The 17,693-nt window shown below is 35.6% G+C and overlaps 1 long non-coding RNA gene across 1 annotated transcript in view; it reads right to left on the bottom strand.

Moving 5' to 3' along the window:
• Positions 1–375: 375 nt before the first annotated feature.
• The window catches only part of LOC141373683 (uncharacterized), a 33,257-nt gene continuing 15,939 nt past the window's right edge, over positions 376–17,693 (bottom strand). The window contains exons 2-3 of the long non-coding RNA XR_012379930.1: positions 12,337–12,388; positions 376–450 (exon numbers count right to left, since the gene is read on the bottom strand). This is a non-coding gene — a long non-coding RNA (uncharacterized lncRNA). The remainder of the gene's footprint in view (positions 451–12,336; positions 12,389–17,693) is intronic.

Genomic DNA, 17,693 nt, shown 5'->3' with positions numbered 1-17,693 from the left:
AGTCCACACTCCACACTATAGTGCTTATATATGTAAGCACTATATAAATACTGTATGTACTTAAGTGCAATATTATATAATGTAATAGAAAAGACACATGCAAAAAAACAAATCTTCTGATTGCCTTAGAAATAATCAGAATCTACTGTTTGTTGAGAAAACAGAAGAGAGCATAGAAATATTGAGGTTATATTACCCTAACACTTAGAACATGTTTAAGACCTAGAACACGGCCTAAGCCTGTTCTTTACCTGGTATATACTTGGTATATACTTGACAAACGCTTTTGGATGAACAAATGCATGCAGTTAGCTTTTAGTTTTTAAGGTCAGTATTATTCTTTTTGTGAATTCTAACAGAGAAGGAAGTCCTCACCAGTATTTCGACTCAGTTCTCAGGGCCTGGCAATCTGGTGAGTTCTTAAATATTTTATTGGGTGATGAATGTTTACTGGAAGAAAAAAAAATCAATAAATGAATAAATTAAAAAATAGCCACTAGATTCTAAATATTAAGGTGCATCATGATGGGACAAAAAAATATATCATGCTAAATAGGTGAAATATATTCTTTAAGAAGCACACTTATTATTTTTTTCTATTGCTAGATAAGTAGGATTATAATAAAATAATGCATCTCAAAACTTCATACATATTGTGCTAAGGCTACACAATTAAGACTAGGATAAATTTTTAAAAATCAGAAAACAGGCAATACCACATTGCTAATGTGAAGGTAAGAAAGAAAAAGAATGGTTTCTTCTTGAAAAGATTCATTTTATTATAGGTGGTGCCTTAGCCCAGGGACCCAGGTAACAGTAATTTAAATCTGTTGTATTTGATCTTGTATTGTTAAAGGAATTTACAAGTAAAGCCTTTACCAGTCTCTCCTCTCTCTCTCTCTTTTTTTAAAGATTTATTTATTTATTTGAGAGAGACTGAGTGAGCAGGGGGAGGGGCAGAGGGAAAGGGAGACAAGTAGACTTCCCACTGAGTGGGGAGCCTGATGCAAGGCTGAAACCCAGGACCTGAGCCGAAATCGAGTGGGACGCTTAATCAACTGAGCCACCCAGGCCCCCAACCAGTCTCTTGAACAATGGAAGAGATAATACATTTAGAAAGTAAAGAGTTAGTGATGTCTTCTATGGATACTAGGCAAACAGTGTAGATCATTCCTGAGCAGTATCTTCCTTGAATCATCAGACTTAATATTCTAGACTAGACGTCTAGAAAAATAATTATTGCCCAGTTGTTGAAAGTTGCTTAATATAATGGAATTAACACAAACAAATCTCACAGGAGACTCATGTATAAAAAACAATATCAATGGATTGTTTAACATTATGTCACTACACAGACTTGCCCAGCATTAGAGAATTTAGAAAAATTAAATTTGTAACCAAGGAGTTACTTGGTATATATGAAAACACAACAGAGAAAGTAGAACTTTCAGGATGTCCTTTTTCTGTCTAGAATGAATTCCCCATTGCTATAACAGAGCATATAGCTCCAGTGATTAGAAAGTTCTTGTCCACCAGGTGAGACAGGAAGGCATAGAAAGATTATAATGTATATATTTTCAGCTTTTGTAGAGGATTGAAAGTGGAACGAGCTTCAATGACATGCATTGGTTATATTCCTATAAATGATTAAGTAGGCCATACTTTAATTGGTTTAAGTTCATGGAGATTATATTTTATCTACAAAAAAAAAAAAAAAATTCAGGGAGCACAATATAATTTCATTCTCATTGCTCTAACGTGAAGACTCTTTCTTAGACTTATGTCCCTTTTGGCTCTGTCATGGTTATATCTGCTCTCCCTAACTAATGCCAGTGACTCTTCTCTACAGAGATAACTTACTTGGGAATTTTGCTCCTGAATGCTTCCATTAAGTTGACCCATACATATAGTACACCAGTTCTCTAACTTTGGTGAATATAAAAATCATGCAGAATATGTAGTAAAATTTCAGATTCCTGGAAGAAACTCCATAGTTTCTCGTTCTAAGGGTCAGGAATCTGAACTTTTAACAAGCACCTCAATCAATTTTAGGTGAGCAGTCCAAGAACAAGGATTTGCAAAAAACCCTCACATAGTGGTTTCATTGAATCTCAGAGTGTGCATCAATCCCCCTTCCCTTTAATGTGGGCTGTACTGGTGTCCATCCCCATAGATGCCTAACTGGGTATACTGAGCTGGCCAGATGGTCAAGTGGTGCCCCCAGATACAGTCACTGGGATGTCTAGCCAGCTCGTGTTCTGACAGTGAGGGAACAATACTCATCATTAAAACTGAATGGTTAGCATTTCAATATTACTTCTGCTAATAGCACTCTTGGTCCCTCTATTTCCCAAAGGAGAATCCTTTCTGACTTGCCTCTGAAATAAACTTACTTTTTTCTCTCTCTGGGGAAATATTTTTACTCAGGTATCCCAAGAAGAAAGATTTTTTCCAAGTCAATAACCAAGATACAGTCTTATGATTTCTTTATAGGTAGGGTTGACCTAGTCACGCATCAGTGGCCAAAGATTGACAGTCAAATAACTCAGTTTCTTCCTAAGGTGTCATGGCCATTTGGGGTCCATTATGCAAACCTTGAAACAAAAATTCTTCTACAATTAACATGGGTTCCTTACACTATATATACATATACATGCATATATGTACGTGCATATATATATGTGTGTGTGTGTGTGTGTGTGTATACAGTTTAGAATTTAAGACTTTCTTAAAAATTTCTTAAGAAATAAGAATTTTCCTAAATATGAGTTGCCAAAAAACAGAAAATTGTATTAGGAGGAGCAGAAGATTGCTTTGTTCTCTTCTGTTGTGTATCATAGAAAGAAAAAGTTAAGCATTTACCTCTCTGGCATAATAAGATGTAGTTCAGTGAGGGTGAAGCATAGTGGGAGTGCATAAGCTATTAAAATCCCATCCAACCAGGTGAATCTATTTATTTGTTCTTTTCCTATGTTTAGATGTGGCAGTGATGAATGCGATTTCCACACAATATGGTGCCTGTAGCTGGCACTGGGACCATGTTTTGTAGTGAGTTAGGTATAGCCATCTACTTTCATATCTTGGCTACTATTCTATTTAACATAGACCTTGAAGAAAAGCACATTTAGTTAATAAGTGTGTACGCATTTTTCATAAATGTGGTTTTAGAAAGCTGTGCTCAGAAAAGTCTAATTTAGACTATGAATTATGTATATTTAACCTTATTTCAACAATCTGTATGTTTTATGTTATAATATCTGCTTCTTAACACATAAAGCTCCCTTTTTCTTTTCTTGCTTTTTAGATTTCAGCCTTTAATTTAAATTGGTCCTTTAACCTGCTCCATCTGCTTACCTAGTGATTATTTTCATGATATACTTGGAAGCAGTTGCATATCCAAATGCTAATTAGGCATACATATATATTTATAAATATATATATATTAATTGAGGTAAGATTGGTATATAATATATTACTTTCAAGTGTATCATATAATAATTTATCTTTGTATATACTACAAAGGGATCATCACAAAAGATCTAGTTTCCACTCATCACCATACAATTGACTCCCTTCTCCCATATTGCTCAACCCCAATTCCCTTCCCTTCTGGTAACTATCAATCTTCCGTATCTATGAGTTTTGTTTTGATTGTTTTGTTTTTTATATTCCACATAAGTGAAATTATATGGTATTTCTTTCATTGTATCACTATTTCACTTAGCATAATGTCCTCAAGTTCTATTCATGTTGTCACAAGTGGCAAGATTTCATTCATTTTTATGGCTGAGTAGTGTTCTGGTGTGTGTGTGTGTGTGTGTGTGTGTGTGTGTGTGTGTGTGTATAATCACATCTCCTTTATCCATTCATCTGTCGATGGACACTTAGATTGTTTCCATATCTTTCCGTATCTTGGCTATTGCAAATAATGCTGCAATAAACATAGAGGTGCATATATCTTTTCAAATTAGTGTTTTCATTTTGTTTGGATAAATATTCCAAAGTGTAATCGATGGATCATATGGTAGTTCTACCTTTAACTTTTTGAGGAACCACAATACTGTTTTCCACAGTGGCTGCACCAGTTTACATTCCCACCAACAGTGTACGAGGTATCTCTTTTCTACAAATCCTCATCAAAGTAAGTTATTTCTTACTTCTTTGATAATAGCTATTCTAACAGTTGTAAGTTGATATCACATTGTGGCTGTGATTTGCATATCCACAATGATTAGAGATTTTGAACATCTTTTCATGTATCTATTGATCATCTATATATCTTCTTTGGAAAAATGTCCATTCAGATCTTCTGCCCATTTTTAAATGGGATTGTGTTTTTCACTAAGTTATTTGAAGTTCTTTATATATTTTGGATATTTACCTTTTATTAGATACATGGTTTGAAATTTTTTCTTCCATTTAGTAGGTTGCCTTTCCATTCTGTTGATTATTTTCTTTGCTATGCAGAAGCTTTTTGGTTCGATGTAGTCTCATTTGTTTATTTTTTCTTTTGTTGCCATTGTTTTTGGTGTGAAATCCAAAAGTTATCACCCAAACTGATGTTTATGTTTTCTCTGAAGAGTTTTATGCTTTCAGGTCTTACATTCAAATCTAATCAATCTGAGTCAATTTCTTGTGTGTGGTATAAGATAATGGTCCAGTTTCATTCTTTTGCATGTATCTTTCCAATTCTCCCAATACCATTTATTGAAGAGACCATCCTTTCCTCATTGTGTGTTCTTGGCCCAGTGTAAGCATGGGTTTATTTCTGTGCTTTCTCTTCTGTTCTATTGATCTGTGTGTCTGTTTTTATGCCAATACCATACTATTTTGATTACTGTAGCTTTGTAGTGAAGTTTGAATTTAAGGAGCATGATATCTCCAGTTTTATCCTTGTTTCTCAAGATTGCTTTGACTATTTGGTATCTTTTGTGGTTCCATCAAATTTTAGAATTATTTGTTCTAGTTCTGTAAAAAATATACTTGGAATTTTGATAGGGCTTGCATTGAATCTGTAGATTGCTTAGGTAGTATGGACATTTTAAAAATATTAATTCATTCAATCCATGAGCATGGGATATCTTTTCTTTTATTTGTGTCTTCTCGAATTTCTTTCATCATTATAATCTGTCCTTGAGAATGTTCCATGTGCACTTGAGAAGAATGTGTATTCTATTGCTTTTGGATGTAATATTCTGTATATACCTATTAAGTGTATATGATTTAAGGTGTCATTTAAAGTTGCTCTGTTTGGGTGAGCCCCACTGCTCTGTCCTCCAGGTCACTGTTCTATTCTTCTGCTTCATCTGGTCTGCTGTTGAAGCCCTCTATTGTATTTTTCAGTTCAGTTACCTGTGACTTTGTTCGATACATTCTTGGTTTTTTTGCCTTCTTCTTGAAGTTCTCACTGTGTTCTCCATTCTTCTGAGATTGATGAGCATCTTTATGACCGTTACTTTGAACTCTTTTTCAGATAAATTACTTATCTCCATTTCACTGAGACTTTTTCTTGGGGTTTCATCTTGTTCTTTCATTTGGAACATATTCCTCTGTTTCCTTATTTTGCCTGACTCTCTCTTTGTTTCTGTGTATTAGGCAAAACAACTACTTTTCCTCAGCCTTGAAGGAATGGCCTTGTGTAGGCAATGAAACTTATCATTCAACCTTGCTGTAGCCCTTGGTTATTTCTCAAACCTTTGTGATTGTCTAAGCTGCCTAATTTATTCTTGATAATTCCCAGTTGTTGAAGGTGTGTCAAGCCCTTGTCAGTGTTCCAAAGGAAGAGCTCTCAGTCAGCATCTGTTGTAGGCCTATTGGAAGCCAGTCTCTCAGGCAATGGCTTTTAAAGTATGCAAATATATGGAGTCCTGTGAGACTACAGTCATAACCTCTGCTGGCCTTCAGACCAGGTGATTTGGATGTTTCTCCTTGGTGACAATGCAAAAACTGGGGCTCCAGACAAGTGTAGAAGCTCCATTCTGAGAGGGACCAGTGAAATCCAAAAAGGCCAAGGGAGAGTGCAACGATGGCATCCCCTGGCCTGAGATCACCTCAGTAGCCCCTACAGGTATGGTAAATCTGATTCTTGCCCCTCAGCTCCAGGAAAAGTAAATAGTCCTTTTCCACAGGAATACTGCCAGTGTATTTCAGTCTATTGTCTGTGTTGTGCCCTGAGGGGTGATAGCTTGCCAAGAACTGTCTTTCTGATTGTTTCAGTCCTGTGGTGAGCAAAGGTGAGTCAGGTGAGCAAAAGGTGTCCCCTGTGTGGATTAGATAAATCTGCTGGCTTCAGCAAGCCCACTGGTGCTAGCACGGTGCAGTGAAAAGGTAAAAAATGGTGCCAGCCAGTGCCTTTGTCCCCAGAGAAACCCAACTGATCTCTGCATCCCTGGCAGATGCTTTGAGATTAGCTAAAAAATCTTCATGTACGGTCCAGGTGTTTTTCAAACTGTTGCTTTTGCATTGGTTCCCAGGGTGAATGAATCTGTGCATGAGCCCTTTAAGGGTGGACTTTCCATTCCCCACAGACTCTTGGGTCTCCTAGATTTAAGCCCTACTGGTTTTCAAAGCTTGGTGTTTTAAAGGATCATCCCTCCAGTGTGGGATCCAAGGGCTGTGGCGCCTTATGTGGGGCACAAACATCTTGGTCCTCAGGGATAGGCTCTGTATCTGTGATACCCATCTTCATTGTGGGTCACTATGAGGATGGAGTTTTTGGCAAGACCCTGTCTCTGGTTTTCCTAATCTTGTCAATGTGGTCCTTATTCTTTGTTGTGCAGGAGCTATTCAGCTAGTCTTCAGGTTTCTCTCAGAGGGAATTTTTATATATGTAGCTGTAGATTTGGTGTATGTGTGGGAGGAGATGAGTTCAGGATTTTCTTATGCTGCCCTCTTGAACGTCCCTCTCCTCCACTCAATGAGACTTATATTTATCTCTATATTTTGCGGTTTAAAATTCCATCTGATAACAAAGGGACACAGTGTAGAAATGCATAGTGAACATTCAGATATGTGTGTATTTTTTTCCTGGGGGCATATAAGATTTTAAAAGAGAGAGAACTGTTAAAAAGGGTACCAAAAAAAAAAAAAAACCCCAAAACAAAAACAAAAAGAAGCCTACAACATTTTTGTGCATTTTGAAAATCAAACAATAGCATAAAAGATATAAACATAAGAATAAAACTAAATTTTTTTCTAGAAAAGTATTTTTCTGAGAAATTTCTTCCTTCTTTTATCTTCTCTTCTAACAGTTCCTTGGAGTACTGCAGTTTGTTTCTGCCCATTGGTTTGAAGCTGACAGCAATATTTTGAACACTTTCATCAGTGTGCTATGCACTTTTTTTCTTTTTCATATATTAATCATCATAATTTTGAAGTCTGGATATTGAAACAGTTTTAGGACATAACTGAATGGGTCTCTTAAAATTTCCCTGAGGGCAATGTTGTTCTGATGTGGCTGATGGTGAACCTGGACTCATTGATAGAATGGTATCTGTGCTGGACGGTAAACGATGACTTTAATCAAGATTCTAAACGTTGTTCAGATTAAATTGCTTTCCAAGGTTCTCTGATTTTATAGAGTCAGAGTGGGTGTATCTGTTTCTCTTTTGTAGTTTCCTTCCCCTAGATGCTGATTTCTCTTAACTCTCAAAGCAGTAAAAGAAGCTAAGACAAAAATCATGCTATTTACCTAGTGATCACTTTTTGTTTTGCAATCTGAAGCACATCAATGTTGGTAACCGTAGAAAGGAAAGAAATGTGCTCTAGTTTTTCCTTTTCATTATCATTTCCTTTGAACATAAAGGAGGAATATTACACAAAAGGCAAATTTTGTTGCCAGCCATGTGATAACTTATCTAAACAAATACATGTTGGTTGTTTGAATGCTGTCACCTTAAAAGGCAATGCTCTCGTTTCACTCATGCTGTAGTTGCCCTGGGTAGCTTTGATCCAAAATTTTAGAATTATTTTCAGAACCAGAGGCAGATTCTTTTCTTTTTATTTTCCCTTCCATTATTTCCTTCCTCCTTCCCACCATCCTTTCTTCCCCTTCTTTTGGCTTCCTACCATCTCCTTTGTCCTTTCATTGTTTTCTTCCTGGTCAAGTGCCTGGAGGTAAAACTCACGAAAGGACAGGAGCTTCCCGAAGGCTAAGACTCCCTTGAGTTTTTAACTCTTAGACTTGCTCACCCTGAGCTGCCAACAATTTATCAATTACAGTTTGTGTTCCTACCCTCGTATTGGTTCCAGTGGAGGTTTTTGCTCTGGTAATTTGTGAATCTCGTTTCACCTCTTTCTCCAGTTTTGGGAGGCAGCAGCTTGCCCTGTGACCTTAATTCTCTAACAAATCTGATGAAAGTAGTTGATTCTTAGTTCAGCTTTTTTCTTGTGAAGATGGGAGTGACCACTTCCCATTTCCTTACAAGCTGGACCAGAAACTAGGTCTCTGAAGCACACTTTTAATGCATAAGAAGTGACAAAGACTCTTTTAAAAGGAGTCTTATACATACTATGTTTTCTATCATTTTTAGCTATCATTATTGCTATATTTAATACACCATATCTTATTGATGTTGGGACTGTGTTTTTCAGATTTCAACAGTCTTGAAATCATGATGTGGTGGCTTACAGTTGGTTTGCATATGATTACTGCTATTTCTGACCTTGACTCAGCTAAAGAAGTCCAGCTGCTGTTAGGGTAAGACCTCAGCAATTGCCCTCCCCACCACAAACCTCTTAGGTCCTATCTAAGCAGTCCCTTTGTACCAACTCTCTTATGTCAAACACAAGCATTAACATCCTTGGACTTGCTTTTACACCAGGAAAGAACACTGAAGGGCCACTTAGATTTCTCTGGGCCACTGTGCAGTTCTGGTATCTATTGGCTGTCATAGCACATCCAACTAGAATTCTCTTTCTTTGTATATCTTTCTGTCTCTTTCAGTTTCTCAAGTTAAGATAGGGAGCCAGAGAATCTTTGAAAGAGCTTTTCTAGTAAGTGCAAAAAAAAAAAAAATCAGTCAAATAGTAAGAAAACATTTTGCCGTAACTTAATTGGCAGCATTACTTATTTCTTCCTGGTAGCTAAAATGGTGTTGTACAATTGATAACAACTTATATCTGATCAAATGATCCAGTGATTTGCTGCAGCCAGCTTCTTCTCCTGGCTCATGAAGTAGAGTGTGTGCCTCTCTTCCCAGCTCCATTCCCAGTGACACCAAGTTGGTGGCTTGAAGTTAGCTATGGTGGGATTTTTAACACCACACAAATGAGCAAAAATTAAAAATCAGCACCTCCTCCCCAAATTGTTAGATATTTCCTAGAAGATCACTGATTTTACCTCTGAGTTACAATTTTCACTCTGGAAAAGCATCGTCTATTTGTGATTGACTTCAGAAAAGATGAACTTGCAAAATTTAAACATATTTTAGAAGTTTACATACCTTACCATATACTGGCATGAACCAGTCACTAATGAAGTTAAATGAGATTACCACATTGTAAAAAAAAATCAAGTTGATAACAACATCAATAAAACTCTAGTCTATTTCTCCTTCTTTGTTGAACATTAAGCTTAAATGTTTTTAAAGAGTGTTTTTCAGTAATAAAAAATAGTTGAGTTTATTATTGGTGTGAGAAAGGACCTATAATGACTTCTTTGGGCCTTTCAAATTTATAGCAATTGGACATTCTTAGACTTTTAGCTAGTAGTTAAAAGATTTTTATTTAAGGAACTTTGTAAAGTTGAAAAACTTTTTTCAAAGAGCAACAATTTTTTTAGCTAATATTTTTCTCTTGGACTATTATTAAACCATGACCTTAGAAGGACCAGTTTCTTTTTCTTCTGAGATCTAGCAATGAGGAAGCAATCCTCTGTTTATGGTACAAAAGAAACAATGTCCTCTGGAGAACAGCAGGTGAGAGACTGTCACCTTCTGTAGGGTCCAGTACAAATGAGTTATTAGGATGGAAGTTTTTATTCTGTATGCACACCTTCAACTAAAAGAGCAGGTAGAAATTATTTCATTAAAAAAATTATACCTAAATCACTGCTTAAGTCTACACATTGCTTTAAAATTTTTGTCTAGGTCAAGTGGATATCTTTGGAAAAGTTATCACTCATTGCCTTTTCACATCTTGAAGGTTTTTATTGTTAATCTATCTTAATTACTCATTGATTTTATCGAATATATCTCCAGTGCTTAGGACAATGGCTTATACATAGTAGGAGTTCAAAAAAAATTTAAGTGTATGAATATATGTATGTGTATCTATTTATAGTCTATCTTAATAAATTGATGACAGCACTCAGATGTAGGATATGACAAGAGGAGAGTATCCAGAAATTAAGGACACTTAATCAGTACTAAGCAAACTTCTGTTCCTGCTTAAGTTCAACTTTAACTTTACTCTTTCACTACAAATCTTTCCCAGTCCTATTTTTTGCATCTTTTCCTTCTTCCTTTTGCTATTTTACTCACTAGCTTCTTAAATTACTTTTTTTATTCACGCCACTTCTTTTCATAGGAATTCTTGAATAATACAGGCAAGTGAAATATTGACCCCGATCCGTTACCTTCCTTCATATTGAAATGTATTACTGCATTACAGGTCACAGAAATGATTGGTGAATAGAAACTGTTGTGTGGTTACATTGCATCTACAGGTAAATACAGCACATAGTACTAGAGAGCAGGGAAATATAATCAAGAATTTCATCCACTACCATTACCACTCAAGTGGAAAACCATTTCTGAAATGTCTAAAATGCTACTCTGACTGTATCATTGATAAATAAGTAATAAGTGAATCCTTCCTTGCTCCAAATGGTTTATAAACCAATTATTTTGAGTATCAGATATCAATATAAAGTATTCCATGATTTACACATGGATATTTATTGGAATAAGTAGCAAACATTAACTTTATTATATTTTTAAGGGTATACATTTTTAACCTGCTGGTTTAAATGATACTTGCAGAAAGATTTCATTCTGTTTTACTTATTTTGTTAATGTAAGTTTATTCCTTTTTTATATTTTAAGTAAAGATCCATTATTATTCATGTGGTATATACTAGGAAAAATTATCTTCAAATGAGTAAGATAAAACATTTAACTATGTTGAATGTACAATGTAATTAAGAATTATCAACACAAAATAGTTTTAGAAAGAAAAATATTGAATGTTTTAAAAAGAGAAATGCATTTGCATATATAACATAGACAATTTGATAACATATTTTATTTGTCAGTATTCTGGTCTCTGCAGAAGATAGTTACTATATAGAGAATTTTATTCATTTGGAGGGCAAGTAGAGCTAGAATGTAAATGTAATTAATCACATGTTAACAAACATATCAACTCAAACCTCAAAGTCCATATAGCTTTCCACTGTAGGATGATGGTAAGAATGGACATACTGAAAAGGGGGAAATACCCCTTCTCAACCTTGCTCTTTTGTCTAGGGGGGAACTCTGAGCTTGGAGCTCCTCACCTAATCAGGAAATTACACACTTGAGTAGGCACAGTAAGGTGGTTTTTAATGTGAGAATTGAACCCATTTATTTCCTACCTTGATTCTATTTAAATTAGATTGACCCAAGAGAGAAAGATGTAATTCGATTAGGTTGTAATTATTTTTTTAATAGTCATTCTAAAATGATGTGGCAATTACCTGTGGAAAATATAAAGTGTTTACATCTGTTAGTACTTTGGAGATTAAGCCTGAAGTTATTCTTCAGGGAAGAGTTGCCAGGAAGTTTTGGAGGATTTTTTTTTTTTTTTTTAATTTCTAACCCTTCGCTCAGAAAGTCTTGCAAGACAAATTTCTGAAATCATTTTTAAGGCTGTGAAAGGATTAGCAGAAATGTAAAAAAATGACCATAATTCAGCAGTTAATCTGTTGCAATCAAGGTCATGGTGTCCATTGTGAACATTTCTTTTGGGGGGTGGGATGTGGGAGTGCTGCTACTCATCTCTTGATTAAATAAATAAAAAGAAAAAATAGAAAAGTTAGCATAACTCAATGATGTTTTTTTACTTAAAAGTGCAATACAACACACCGATTTATTTGCAAAGTCATTCTCATATAATTAAATGATACTGCTTATATTCAAAATTCATAAACTCCTTGGGAGGTTTAAAACACTAAAACGTTGCTAATCTGAATATAAAGTTTTTCCCCTTCACAGCCAGTTCTTCCCAAGGAATTTGAGGGAGAAGGTCACATTTGCCCAATAAGGCTGATTTTACTTTAGTGGATGTAAAAACCTATCTCAAAAAGCTCTTGAGATGTAATTTAGAAGTTTTTAGGAAGCAGCAGAGAACACTTACCAGTAATGTTGAAGGACCCATCGTTTCTTTTAACCACCTGAAATCAGCAGCCCTATTATAAAAAGGAAGATACTTGGGTGATTATGTTCAGGGCACCAGCAAAAAAAGTAATTTTTAAAATCTGGCCCCAAATATAAATTCTAAAGATAAAAGTAATCAGAGAGGGGTAACTGGTTCCAGCATTCTGAACTGACTATAAAATTAGTAGAAATAAATTTGTCTTAAGATTTGTATGTTGCTTACACACAAATGAGGTAAGGAATTTAATCTGACGTATCTGTGCCTGAAGAAAGCAATCTTTTCATTCCTCAATAGCCTCCATGTAATCCTATCACTAAACACTTGTTTCAGGTTTCTGAAGTTAATTATTTCCATTTAGTTATTTCAGAAATACATAGACTCTATAAAGCTTAAATAATTATCAAATATGAAGATATTGAGTCAAATCAAGTCTGATTAATTAGATCTAGAATACAATACATGTAACAATCAAAAAGATCCCTAACGTCTGAGCTAATATTAGGCTGCGTAGGATAGAGAAAATATAAATGCACCACAAACATCAGTTAATATAATGAATATCAAGCGAAATGTTATAAGGTAGACAGAATAGTTAAAAAGCATACACTTGGGATCAGGAAAATCACATTTGAAATTCAAACCATTTCCCCCACTCGCAATGCAGTTTTTGAAATGCTTCTTATTCTTTCAAATGCTCACTTTTCTCATCTGTAAAATAGGATACTAAAATAATGACAAACATTCAGTTTGTTGAACTTTATAGCAATGGCTTTGTTTCTAAGTTCCTTAGAAAAAGTAGCTCTTAGTAGAGTTTTTAAGACGGAACATTTCAAAGAATTAAAGTACCAGAGTTGCAATTTTATAAAGATTGTATCATCTATTTAATTCTTTTTTTGTTTTTTTTATTTTATTTTGTGATGTTAATCACCATACATTACATCATTAGTTTTTGATGTAGTGTTCCATGATTCCTCGTTTGTGTATAACACCCAGTGCTCCACGCAGAATGTGCCCTCTTTAATACCCATCACCAGGCTGACCCATCCCTCCACCCTTCTTTCCCACTAGAATCCTCAGTTTCTCAGAGTCCATAGTCTCTCATGGTTTATCTATTTAATTCTATAAGCTAGCAAATATAACTCACATTCTTTTTTTCTTAGGATTTTATTTATTTATTTGAAAGAGAGAGAGAGCACGAGCAGGGGGGGAGGGCAGAGGGAGAGGGAGAAGCAAACTCCCCCTGTGAGCTGGGAGCCCGATGTGGGGCTCGATCCTAGGACCGCGGGATCATGACCTGAGCCAAAGGAAGACGCTTAACCAACTGAGCCACCCAAGCGCCCCAATAAATCACATTCTCATTTTAGGGGTAAAATAATGGTTATTTTTATACCTTTTGGATAAGTCTTCCTTTAGAATTGCCAAATATATACATATATATGTGTATGTGTGTGCATGTTTGCACACTTGTTTCATAATGTATTTGTTATTACAGTAATTTCAAGAAATGACATATCACAGCTGTATAATTTTATAATGTTGTTTGATATATTAAGAAATTATTCCCAGTAAGAAAGTATGTTTAGATTCAAACCTATAACATTTCTGCTTCTGGATCAAGTCGCAAAACGACTCCTGTAAACATAAGTATTCAGTTTTCTTTTTGATTTTGGTTTTGGGTTTGGGTTTTTTTGTGTTTTTTTTGTTGTTGTTGTTGTTGTTGTTGTTTCTATATTTTCTTTGACTCTTTTTTGTTTCTGTGAGGAAAATGACAGCATTTTTCATCATTATGTTCACAGCACAATCTGACAGATCTTATTGCTGCATCTTCGTTTTAATGCACCAATTTTTTAAGGGGGTTTGTGCCTTCCCAGTAGATACTACTGTTTTTCCCACTTGATTTTGCTGGTTTTGCTGCTGACTTTCCCTACAAATGTATTGTTACGGCATTTCCAAATTTGTATGTGTATCTACAGGTATATTTTGCTTGGTAAGAAAATTGGTGTGTGTCTCTGCGTTCTTGTTTGCAAATATGAATGTACGAATAAACAAATATATATGTGTAAGCTGTTTTTAGTTGGGGCACGTGTTCTCTAGTTCAGCACAGGCCCTGTTGTTCTCTACTGCCTTATTGTGAAGTGCTTCACGCTCTGTCTTCCAGAAGATGAGTTTTGGCTGCATCGTTAGAGGGCTCCAACTTGATAGAGTCATTTACTAAACCACTGCTGTTGCCGAGTTGAGACAGGATGGCCCTCCAACAATTTTTCTGCTTGTTTTGCTGTTGCACTTATTGCTTAAATATATGGCAACTGTTTATTTTAAAACAATGCAGATTACATCTTGGATTCTATGTAACAGATTACCAAGTCTATGCAAAATATCCAAAAGTCTTTTATTCTTACGACATTATGGTTGTCAGCAAAAGAGTTAACTTTTGCTTTTTTTAAAGTACTTTTAAAGAAGAAGTTACGGCATTTCCAAATTTGTAAGTGTATCTAATATTAAAAAAAGAAGAACTAAACTTCACCAGTTTTGAGCTAACAATTTTACATGCATTTGCCCTTTGTGAAAATGTGTCATCACTACTGTTGCCTTGCAAAGGCACATTCAATCAATTCTAGTTATTATAAAAATGACAAGCAGATAGCATTCGTTATTGTCATGCCTCGTGTGGACTTGTACTTCGTCTTGTTCCAAGACTAATTGTTCTAAGGGTCAGCAGATTTTTTAAATATTTATTTTTAAATCCTGGCTTTTTCTTAAACAGTAGTTATAGCACAATATATATCCTTTGAGTCCTACTGTGTAAGGAAAGAAAAGGCTCTATGCAAATATAAAAATATATTTATATGTGTATATTTATTTATATAGCTATATATAAACATATGTATCTATATGTACATGTGTATATGAATATATATACATACACATGTATGTATATGCATCTTTTGCATTGGATTGGAATTAGGGATTATATCTAATGACTTATTATAGAAGCATGGATATTTGTCTGAAAAGTCTAGGACGGTGGGTTGGAGGGGTTGGCGTTAGATCTGTGAAGAGATTGGGGCAATTGAAACAGATGCTGACAGTGGAATTTCAAACAAGTTAACACATGAATGGAGTCTAATTTTTTAAGTTTGGTCAGTATAGAAGAGAATATTAACTATGTCAGTCTGATGGAAAAACAAGGATTTCACACAGCGTCAGAAATCTAAGTTGTGTTATCAGTTACTGCCTTCCAAGTAAACAGACACATGAAATCTGACATGGATAACAAAACTCAAACTTAGGTTTCAAGGTAAAATCTCAGTCTCTAGAGAGGGTGTTTGGCCACCAGGCAGGGTTTTAGTCCTCACCAGAGGGTGGGATAGAGAAAGGGCAGCAAGTTGGTGGTTACTGGGGGCTCTGTACTATATATGCTATGCTGGATGCAGATGATGAAGACTGCATTTGCGACAGGGATCAAGAGAAAGTCTCAGCAAATGGGAGAAATGAGCTCCTCAGGACTGAAGAGCCAAGAGTCAGGCCTCTGGGAGCACTGTGTCCAAAAAACCACATGTAGGCTGAAGATGGAGGGGACAGAATGCCAAGCCCTCTAAGTGATCTCTACTCATGTGTTAGGGTTGCTTCTTGCTTTAGTCAGTAAGAGTTCAGAAACTGAGTCCAAACTGGCCAGCAAGTAGGGTATTAAGTGGGGCCTAATCATTGCGGAGCTGGAACGAGCAATCTAATATTCCTGGCTGATATTCAATATCTAAAACAATGAAGTTTAAACTAGGAATACTTTCGATTAATAAGTGCACATTTTTCTAAACTCATGAGTATCATTCTTTTACGTAATTGCAGTCATAAGTCCTACCTTATGGAATAGATGTATGCCTAGAATGTATATGCAAATAATTATTGTCTTGATAAATTAGCTTGTATTTTAAGTGAACAAAGAAACTCATTGTTTAAAAAATATCAAATGAGGTCATCAGAAATATGAACTTGGTCCTTCAGTGTATGACTTTATCTTTTTACCTCAGTTTACAATTCACAAGAAACATTTTCACTCCTGTTGTCAGCTGTGAATCCCATAACTCTGTAAGTTATACAAGTGAGTATAATTAGGTACACTTTTGGAAGGAGCAGGAGTGGGAAATACACCCATTGCACACATCTGAAAGTTAGCTCTAGGTCTTGGACCATCATGCTTTCTCTCTCCCTCTCTCTCTCTCTCTCATACCACACTGCCTCTGTATTTTGTAAAAAATATGTTCTTATGTCCCATGTTACCATCTGTGGTTGGGATCTTATTAGCCAGGGAAGCCACCATATTTGGTTAACAGCAGTGGTTTGGTCCATCCTCTAGCAGGTGGCATAGCAGTTTGGAGCTTGGAGTTTGGAGCTCCTCACTTGACTCCTCCCTCTACATCCCGATTACTCATGTTCTCACTCATTGCTCTGACACTGATTCCAGGCTCTGGAGAACCCTTCCTTAAGCTGCGTGTCCCTTCTCAATGGAACTTTAACCATACATAGTAGGGCAGCCTATATAATGTCCATGAATGAGTAGGCATGGTGAGATTTTCCTCTCTTTCCTTTTAGTTCTTTTGCTACCTTATAGATTCCTTAGATCCCATTACTTCTATTTCCCAACAATTCTCAAATAACAGACTTCCAAGCCTGGGTTCTTACACTGCCTCAACAGTTGAAGTGGATTGTGCTACACCTGGTTTTAGATGGGCCCACAGCCCTTCTTATTGCTAAGATGCTCTGCTTGACTCAATGATTTCCATGTTCAATAGTCATACCTCAAGGATAGCCTCTGTGGCTTAAAATTTTATATATTGTACAAAGTCACCAGCAAAATGGACCACCTATTAATCATTTTCTTCAATATTAGCCTTTAAAATAAATAAAATAATGATTATTTCTTTTGGTTTAATTCATTCACTAAATATGTGACTGGGAACTTTTCTGGGGAAAAGTTTTATTGTATTGCTCTTTGAAATGTTACAGTGTAACATTTATAAAATAGGTTAAATGCAAATTGTGAGCTGATTTGCAGAAACAAGCCGCCACATATAAGAATGATTCCTTTGGGAGAAATTCATATCAGATTCAAATAATTCAGTTCTAAATTTAGAAAGAAAAAATCAACCTATTTGCAGCTTCAAGGTTGCTTGTATTTGGTTGTTTTGAAATGAAGCACATCTGCTTGACCAAATGACTAGTACCATATTTCTTTTGACTATTGCAGCTGAGTTTACAAATACTACTTGTTCAGTGGAAGTCATTTATAACACTGAGGTGGGTAAAGTGAAATACCATCACCTTAGAAACTTTTGTTG

The sequence above is a fragment of the Callorhinus ursinus genome, unplaced genomic scaffold, assembly GCF_003265705.2.
Source record: "Callorhinus ursinus isolate GAN/ISIS: 27379988/994484 unplaced genomic scaffold, GSC_fseal_2.0 scaffold11, whole genome shotgun sequence".
Lineage (NCBI taxonomy): Eukaryota > Metazoa > Chordata > Mammalia > Carnivora > Otariidae > Callorhinus > Callorhinus ursinus.
This window is presented reverse-complemented; position numbering and strand designations above follow the sequence as displayed.